Source organism: Alligator sinensis, unplaced genomic scaffold, assembly GCF_000455745.1.
Source record: "Alligator sinensis unplaced genomic scaffold, ASM45574v1 scaffold32_1, whole genome shotgun sequence".
Taxonomy (NCBI): domain Eukaryota; kingdom Metazoa; phylum Chordata; order Crocodylia; family Alligatoridae; genus Alligator; species Alligator sinensis.
This window is the reverse complement of record NW_005842409.1, coordinates 398322-407342: the sequence shown is the minus strand read 5'-3', so window position 1 is coordinate 407342 and position 9021 is coordinate 398322. Positions and strand designations below refer to the sequence as shown.

Sequence of the window (9021 nt, the reverse complement as noted above, 5' to 3'; positions counted from 1 at the left end):
CCAGAGGCAACAAAAGGAATGAAATGAACTCAGAGAACATGGAAAGATGATAAGGTACTATCCTTTTGATCCTCATAGGATGAGCAACTGGAGTTGTGAAATAGAATACATCATGCCCAGAACTAATTCATGACTTTCTTACAAGAAAAGCTAGGGCTGAAAACAATACTTTTTCTCTTTTATGAGAAGCAACTTCAGCCACACAATGCCTTATGTTAAAGCAAGGTCTTTGATTGCTGTTTAAAGAGCTGGAACAATACCACCAGACAGACCTTGAGTAGAACAGAAATAGTTTTAGCAGATTGTAGCATGCTAATTCAGTCTGTGTGGTTGCAAAAGGCAATGTATCCCATTGTGATGCATGCTTTTTACCCAACACATCTGCATTGAATTGCACTGTTTAGACAAATAGAAAAAAAATGATTTCAGTTTCAGGGTCTGAGAGTTAGATATTCACTCATCTTAACCGTTTGTCCTCTTACCATGTTAAAATATAATTTCTTCTATACTTAACAAAAAGCTGCATGATGAGCATTGTATGGAAAGTTTTTAGGCATTTCTTACCAAGCCTAAAAGCACTGAGGACCACAAAATACATCCTGTGAAAAGTTAAAGAATAATAATGTATACTTAGCATGCTAATATTAAAGCACAATTTTATTTACTGAGGTAAGCACTAGAGTCTTTAGCATAAAACTCCAGAGACAACTCGAATATAGCCTCTGCCACCTACGGTTCATAGCAAGATGGAGGTCAAGGTGTAGAGCCATTTAACTTAAATCCCTACTTAAAGTTATTAAATGAGAAAAACCTGGTGCCTTGCAATGGAGATATATTTTGTATTAGCAACATAAAATAATGTCATTAAAAAATAAGAACTTAGTGATAAGGAAAGTAGAAAAAAAGATTATGTTTCAATCCATTTTAATGTGTTTAGCAGAGCTTCAACTATTTTCTTTCTTTCTTTCTTTTTCTTTTCTTTCTTTTTTTTTTTTTTGTTTTTTTGTTTCACATGGGGGATGCAGTCCCCCACTACCACAAATTATGCAGTTGAGTTTCCCACATTTGGGGAAATCGCAGGGGTCAGACCAGAGTGCAAGGTTCAAGCCTCACTCTGGGAAAACCACCTGGTTGATTATGGTGTCTCCTTTTCCCCCTCCCCTGTTTTTTTCCATGTTCTTCTACCTCAAATAGACTTGTGGGTTTTTCCCCAAATGAAGGAAAAAAGTCATCTATTTGTTGAGACTAAGCATCAAAAGTTTCAGCCAAAAAGAAACTCTTCAGCAAAATATAATGAGTGAAAAAGGAGGTTTTAATGGAACACTATATGTGACCATAACCATAGCACTGCCTACTATGAAAGCTATAATAATTGCTTCCAATTTAGCTACAGTACTGTATACTAATGAGGAAGGGGACATGATAAGCAGCCCAGCTGCAACTTAAGTACCTCTGCAAGCAACATTCAGGGGGCAGTTTCTATTTCCAAACTAGCATATTTTAAAAAGATCAGTGTCTCTAAAGAATCGATTTAAAAGATTTTGTGTGCATCAATCTGCTGTCACATTCACCAGCAGTGAGGAGTTTGATTATCAGCTGTTCAGTTATAAATCGATATGATATGATGTGTGGAGTTTTGGGGAGGAGTTATTTGAAATTATTAACTTCCACTGCAATAAATGGGGCTTGAACTATCTAAAGAAAGATCCGTAATTCAAGGCAGAAGTCATCTGCTAATTTGGGGGAGCTAAAGAGTTTCCATAGGGCAGTTTACCTTAGGATTTCTTGCATTTCCCTTTGGAATATTGGCCATTGTTAAAAATGGGATCCTGGACTGCAGGGGTTGACTAGTCTGATCCAGTGTTGAAGTTCCTAATCAATGTTTATTGATGAACTTCTTCCTCTGAAACAGCTGGAGTAATTGAGCTTTGGTGAATAAAGAGCAGAGGGAGGTGGGAGATGAAATCTGGCCATAGCCTTAGTAGGTATCTATTTATCTTTTGTTTAAAACTAGCAAGAATCTGGACTAAAGAACCTTCTTTAGCCTCTAGAAAAAAGTTCTGCCATGAGAGCCAGATGGCAGGGAGGAGAGACAAAATAACTAGGAGAAGATTGTGGCTTAACTTATTGTAATAAAGATCCCTACACAGTTTTGAAGAAAGTATTCCTTGCTCCTTTGTGATACAGGCTGCTGGGTAGCACTGCTGTCTCTCACTCCCCTTATTGGAAAGTCGAAATGCCATTTCTGTTTTGGAATCATGGATCATGTCTCCCTTTTCCCAGCCTGCTTGGTTGCTGTCCAACAGTAAGGTCATCCCTCTATGGGCCCTTCACCACATGTTTCCCATGCGCAACTCTAGCAAAGGCCACATGATGATGGGTGGCCTTCTAAATATATATAGTAAATTCATAAACATATATAGATAAATTATGTATATTTAAATATATATAATAAAACCTGTGTTTCACTGGTTTTCTGCATGAGTGTGAAGATCAGTTTATTTAGCTGTTTTTAAATGGTATGAAAACTGTCACTCCTAAATAGAATTGTTGCTGGGCCAAAAGCCACCAGAGATCCATAACATTAATCTTAGCTAGGGATGACAACAGTTTTTCATTTCAACTAAACTAATAGCATGTTATCAAATTTAGCAAATTCATACATATTAATTTAAAATCCCAATAAAGCCTCATGCCTACAAATACTTATGCATATGTTTAAATGTACATACTGTAGTCAGTCCCATGGAAATGCATAAAGCCCAAGTCTTTTCAGGATCAGGGCCTAAAATCTATAGCCCTTCTTACTCCTAAGATACAGCATAACTTTTGTGTTGTAGTTCCTCTTGTAAGCTGGTGTATGGAGATCAAATTGCATGAAGAATCACTGCTGTGCCTTAGAATAATCCAATTGCATGGTTTGGATTGCTTTTCCCCTCCATTAAAAGAAATGGTATTAGGCATCAGACTCAACTGTAGAAAACAGACTTTACAACTCTACACACTTTGAGCTACACATGCAATAAAATTAATGATTAGCTAAGCACTGAGGTTCTCCAAATGTCACTGCATTGTACCTGTGCTTTCTGTAGGAGGAGATTGATTGTATACCTTAAGATATAGTCAGTCTTGTCTCGGAACATGGGGTTGGATTAGAGGACCTCTTGAGATTCCTGCCAGCCTTATTTTCTATGATTACACGAATTAAAAAATTAAAAGTTGTGAACCCAGGCATTCTGGCTAAATAATGTACAATATAGAATCATAGAAAATTAGGGTTAGAATGGACCCAGGAGGTCATCTAGTCCAACCATCTAGTCCAACTCAAAGCAGGACCATCCCGAACTAGTTTTAGCAGATCTTCCCAGCTAAGGCTTTGTCTAGCCAGGTCTAAAAGCCTCCAAGGATGCAGACTCCATATCCTTTCTGGGTAGCCTGTTCCAGTGCTTTACTACCCTCCTAATGAGAGCGTTTTTCCTAATATCTAACCTAAACTTCCCATGCTGCAACTTAAGACCATTGCTCCGTGTTTGGTCATCTGCCACCACCGAGAACAGTCTAGCTCTTTGGAACCCCTCTTTAGGTAGTTAAAGACTTCTATTGAATCCCTCCCAGTCTTCTCTCCTCCAAATTGAATAAGCCCAGTTCGCTCAGCCTTTCCTCAGAAGTCAGGTGCCCCAGCCCCCTAACTATTTTCATTCCCCTCTTCTGGACTCTCTCCAATTTGTCCACATTCTTTCTGCAGTAGGGGGCCCAAAACTGAACACAGTACTCCAGATGTGACCTCACCAGTGATGAAAAGAGGAGAGTAATCACATCTTGATCTGCTGGCAATACTCCTACTAATGCAGCCCAATATGCTGCTAGCCTTCTCACAAGGGCACACTGTTGGCTCATATTCAGCTTGCTGTCCACTGGAACTTCCAAGTCCTTTTCTGCACAGCTGCTGCTTAGCCAGTTGGTTCCCAGCCTGGACCACTGGATTGTTCCATCCTAAGCGCAGGACTATTCACTTGTCCTTATTGACCCTTATGAGATTTGTTTTGGTCTAATCCTCCAATCTGTTAAAGTCTCTCTGAATCCACAATACTCCTACTAATGCAGCCCAATATGCTGCTAGCCTTCTCACAAGGGCACACTGTTGGCTCATATTCAGCTTGCTGTCCACTGGAACTTCCAAGTCCTTTTCTGCACAGCTGCTGCTTAGCCAGTTGGTTCCCAGCCTGGACCACTGGATTGTTCCATCCTAAGCGCAGGACTATTCACTTGTCCTTATTGACCCTTATGAGATTTGTTTTGGTCTAATCCTCCAATCTGTTAAAGTCTCTCTGAATCCAAGCCCTACCCTCTAGTGTGTCTACTACTCCCCCCCCCCGCCCCCCAGCTTCATGTCACCTGCAGACTTTCTGAGGGTGCACTCTGTGCCATCTTTCAGGTCACTGATAAAAATATTGAACAAAACTGGCCCCAGAAAGCTTTTCAAGAATTTTACAAAAACTGTGATTTACTCTGAGGTTTGAGTGCTCTGAGGTTTGTTGCAAATATTTCAGAAGTTGCACCAGTCAGGTTGTCTCAGTCATGCCCTGAATCATGACTGCTGTGCTGATACAAACTGACATTGTAATAAATTTAAAGAAATATATTATTCTGGGTTGTGTCACCTTGTCTGATGATATACAATATTTTAGCCACTTGTTATCATTTTTTTTTTTTAAATAATATAGTATTATCAAAGGTTTACTTTTAACCACGTTACTCATTTTGTCCTTGAATGATTTCTAGGACTTAACTCTCTCCATTATTATAGATACTGCTTGAAGGCCCAAGCCATGTCAGAACTGAGATGTCTACACTTGTGGAGAAAGTGGCATGGAGGTCTTTATTTATTAACAAAGAGACACTTCACTTTGCACGCATAAACTTTTGCCTGTTCAATGAAGAAAAAAGAACCACTCCCATCATACTGTGAATACATGATTGCAGACTACTTAGAAAACAATTGAAGCATACAAGACAGGCAAGAATGAATGCACTGCATCCCATCTGTTTGTCCTTTTGGTACATGTGGTAATGGTCACTTATCTGACTACCTGTGGATATGTAAATGTATTTGAAATGATGAAGAACTCTCCATTCCATGATAATGACAACAACCCGTGACATCTCTAACCTTAGCAGCAGGTTAGAAACTATTTGTGTTCTCTTCCATTAAGAATTTTACCCCTTCTGACACATCTATTTAGTTTTGTTTGAAAGAGAAAATCACATTAGTATGACCTAAAACCACAAATGAATACTGTCTTCTCCCAACTAATCTGCATATATTTAAGTATTTATGAGCCACCTGCTGGGTATCTGAGGTGGTTATCAATCTAATAAAACCACAATGTTATTTGAAGCTCCCTTATAAGCACCAAAGCATATATGTATTAAGACCAACCGCAACTATGCTTAATAAAATATTGCACATCTCATCTTTACTTGTTTCTCTAATTTTTCCCCTCTAATTTATGAATTTTCAAAAATATATGAAATAGGTATAGTATAAGCAGTATTGATAAACTCTAAGCCTGGGACTCATGCCTAGTGGATTTCACTCAGCATGGGCTAGCATTTTGCACTAGAAATGTCATTCTTTCCTTATGAATAGTGGTACAGCCTAGCTGTATTTCTTAAAACTAAAGATACTTTTTATTTGAAGCATTTTGATAGACCCCAAAACACTTTTGCACATTCCCTGGAATCACAGAACTCATTTTGCTCATGTTGTTCCTTCTTTACTTTTATTTTTGTACTGTTGTTTTCCATTACAAAGAGTGAGAGTTATGGCTTGATAACAAAGGTAGCAGTTAATATTGTATTTAATATCCTTTCAGTGCCTATGATGTAAAGACTGCAATCTAGATGAAATTATTGTTGATGCTAGTGAATAAGTTATTCATCATTTTGCAGAAGGAGCTGGACTTCCAACATGAATGCCTTATGCTTTGTTTATTTTACATCTTTGGATGTAAATTACTAACTATTTTAATCTAGGAATATATCAGAAACAGAGCTTTAGAGAAGTCGGTTTTGCTGAAGCTTTATCAAACTTAACAGTGTTCAGCATACTTTCTAAAATTACATGGGTCAGATAGCAAGAAGATTGTTTAGAAAATACACAGAAAAATATATTGTGAGATCTAATTTTGTTTCTGACCACTAATGACTAGTGAGGTTTGTAGTTCACTGAAATACCGTTACAGTTGTCCTTAGCAATCAGCCTTTACTTTTCAGGGGGAAGAATATAATGGAGTTAGGACTTTATTTCAGAAACCTATACAATCTCTTATATTCAGAAAGATACTGATAGTAGTAACCATAAGACATTCTTCAGGGTGCCATAGAAGTTGTAATTACATTAGTGTGTGCTAGATTTCTTGCACTCTATAATTAGTAATAAACAGTAACAACCTCAGAGTTAAATAGGATGAGAAAGGGAAAGTGCAACCCTCAAGCCAGCTTCTTGAGGTCTTGGTTGTTTTTTCTTCTCTCCTGTTATTCACTGCCACAATCATACTGTGGCAATCCCTGAGGGAGTTATCTATTGTGCAGGCAGTGGGCTAAATTCTGCTCTCAGTTGCATCCCTGATTTGCACAGGTGTAACCAAAGATACCCAGTAATTATGAGATGTTTGTATTGGAACAGCCCCCTAGTTCTTTGCTGCTTAACCACATCTGTGTTTATCAACAGATAAACATTTCAAGGAAAAGCTCCCCACTTTTTTTCCTACTGATTCTCTTTTTATTATTTAATTTCATCTTAAATTAAATGGAGACTACAAACGTGAGTACTGTCCAGGATTCTAAATCCTTGTAGGGTCTTCCCTCTGTACAGCTTTGCAGGTTTTGCTGGCAGAATGATTTGGCCAGATTTCTGAGAGGAGCCTGATTTAAAAGCTGCAGAAGACATTTTTTTCAGATGCATCCACTTCGTATTGATGGAGAAGGAAACATTACTCAGGAATTCTGGTTTACCAGAAAAGAGGAGGGTATCTAGAGAATGTAAACCATGTAATAATCTGCCAACAGGTGGAGCTAGGTGAAAATCCCAGGGTGCTGTGACATCTGCTATGTAGCTACACTGTAAGTCCTATAAATTTAAATTAAAAAACCTTAATGAATATAGCATTCATTTACAACTGTATTTTGTTACTTAATTGTCAAGGATTTTTCTTTATTCATTAACAAATCTGTTTTTTTTAATAAGTGAAATAAACCATAATTTGGTTGCAATGCTAAATGTTTATTTACAGTATCTCTGTAAAACGAATGGGAAATGAACAAAACAGTGCACCCAAGTTTTGTGTATATGCAGGATTAGTTCTTTATCAGCTATGCCCTTGGTGAAATGAAATCTTTGACAAGTGGCTGTGGGACTTTGAAGTGTAATTGCATAAGTTTATATGGACTTTTAGATTCTGAATCAAATTCACATCTGGCATAAGTGGGTGCAGTTTAAGTGGTGAATTGAATCATGTTCTATAACAGATTGGAAATTGTGCCTCTACGTTATCCCACATGTGAATTGTGCTGTAAGTTCTGGATACATGTTTATTTATACAAAAGATAAGGACCTCACTCTAGATCAGTGGTGCTCAACCTTTTGGCCCTGCAGGCCAGGTGAGTGATGCACAGCTGGTCCACAGGCCAGATTCAGCCATGTGTCCTGGGATCAGGCCCTGGGGCCTGTATCATCATGTACCAGGATCAGGCCCCAGGGATCCAGCATCACCCACTCTATCCTCATGTGCCAGCATTGGGCTATGGGGGACCAGCAGCATCCCTTCCTGCCCTCATAAACTGGGATTAGGCACTTAGGTCCAGCACTGCCCTCTCTCACACCCACACACTGGGATTGGGCCCTGGGGCTTGGCACCACCTCCTCAGTGCCCCCTCCATGTTGGGATCGGGCTGTGGGGCCCAGCACAGCCCCCATGTGCCAGAATTGGGCCCCAAAGCCTGGTGCTGCCCCTGTCCAGTCTTGCATGCTGGGATTGGGCACCTGATCCAGTTTGCAAGGCCTAGGGCCTCCTACAGGTCTAGAAATTTGGCAGCAGGGGAGTGGTGCCACTGTTCCCACACTGCCAAATTTCTGCACCTGTTGGGGACTTCCCTGGGCCAGGCAACATAATGCTGCAGGCCAGGGCATATTTTTTAATGCAATAGCCTGAAACCTATCCGTTCCATATATTCACTTCTATGTGTCAAGTAGTTTATATAAAGTCAAAACATCTCTTCTCTACTGGACCTGGATAGCTTTATTGATTTATTTTTATCTGCCAAGTAATGGAAAATATATGATGATAAGGTAAATAACATTTATTTTATATCCCAATTCAGCAAAGCATATAAACCTATAATTAAGTCCCATTCACTTCAAAAGGGACTTAAGTGTGCTCTTAGTCTCTTTGTGGAATCAAGCCACATTTACTTTAACTGCCAATAATATTCTGCACGTGAAATGCTGGGGTGAAATTTAAGCTATGAATAGCAACAAACAGTGGAAGCCAAATGCTGAGAATCATAGTGAAGGGAACAAAATGCTTTTCTAGGTAGATAAATCATCTTAGCTCTCACCTATGCATAAATTACATCATCATTGTAGTAGTAATTTATAGGTGAAGGAAAGTAAGAGGTTTAAGCTACCATTTTAGGCTAGGGACAGAAATTATTCATAAACCAGTGTAAGTGATCAGAAACTGGTTCAAATCTGTAACACAACAGAAGTTCAGTGCATATAAACTGCTGTAAAAATGGATGCAATCAATTTAAGATAAACCTGGATGGATGTAGTATCAGACTTAACTGATTTAGGTTAAATCTGTTTATTGAACCTCTGTCCCAGGTCCTGTCCATATTCAAGTTAGCTCACAGTCTCCTAGCATCCCAGGGTGCTTTGAACTTCTCCCACAACCTCCTCACCCTCCTTGCGGGGTGGGTGGGCTAACCTTGACCCAAGCTGTCCGTTCAAGCTCAGCA

The 9021-nt window shown here is 39.1% G+C and overlaps 1 pseudogene; it reads right to left on the bottom strand.

Moving 5' to 3' along the window:
- Nucleotides 1–1013: 1013 nt before the first annotated feature.
- Nucleotides 1014–1154, bottom strand: LOC112551300 (annotated as a pseudogene).
- Nucleotides 1155–9021: the final 7867 nt, after the last annotated feature.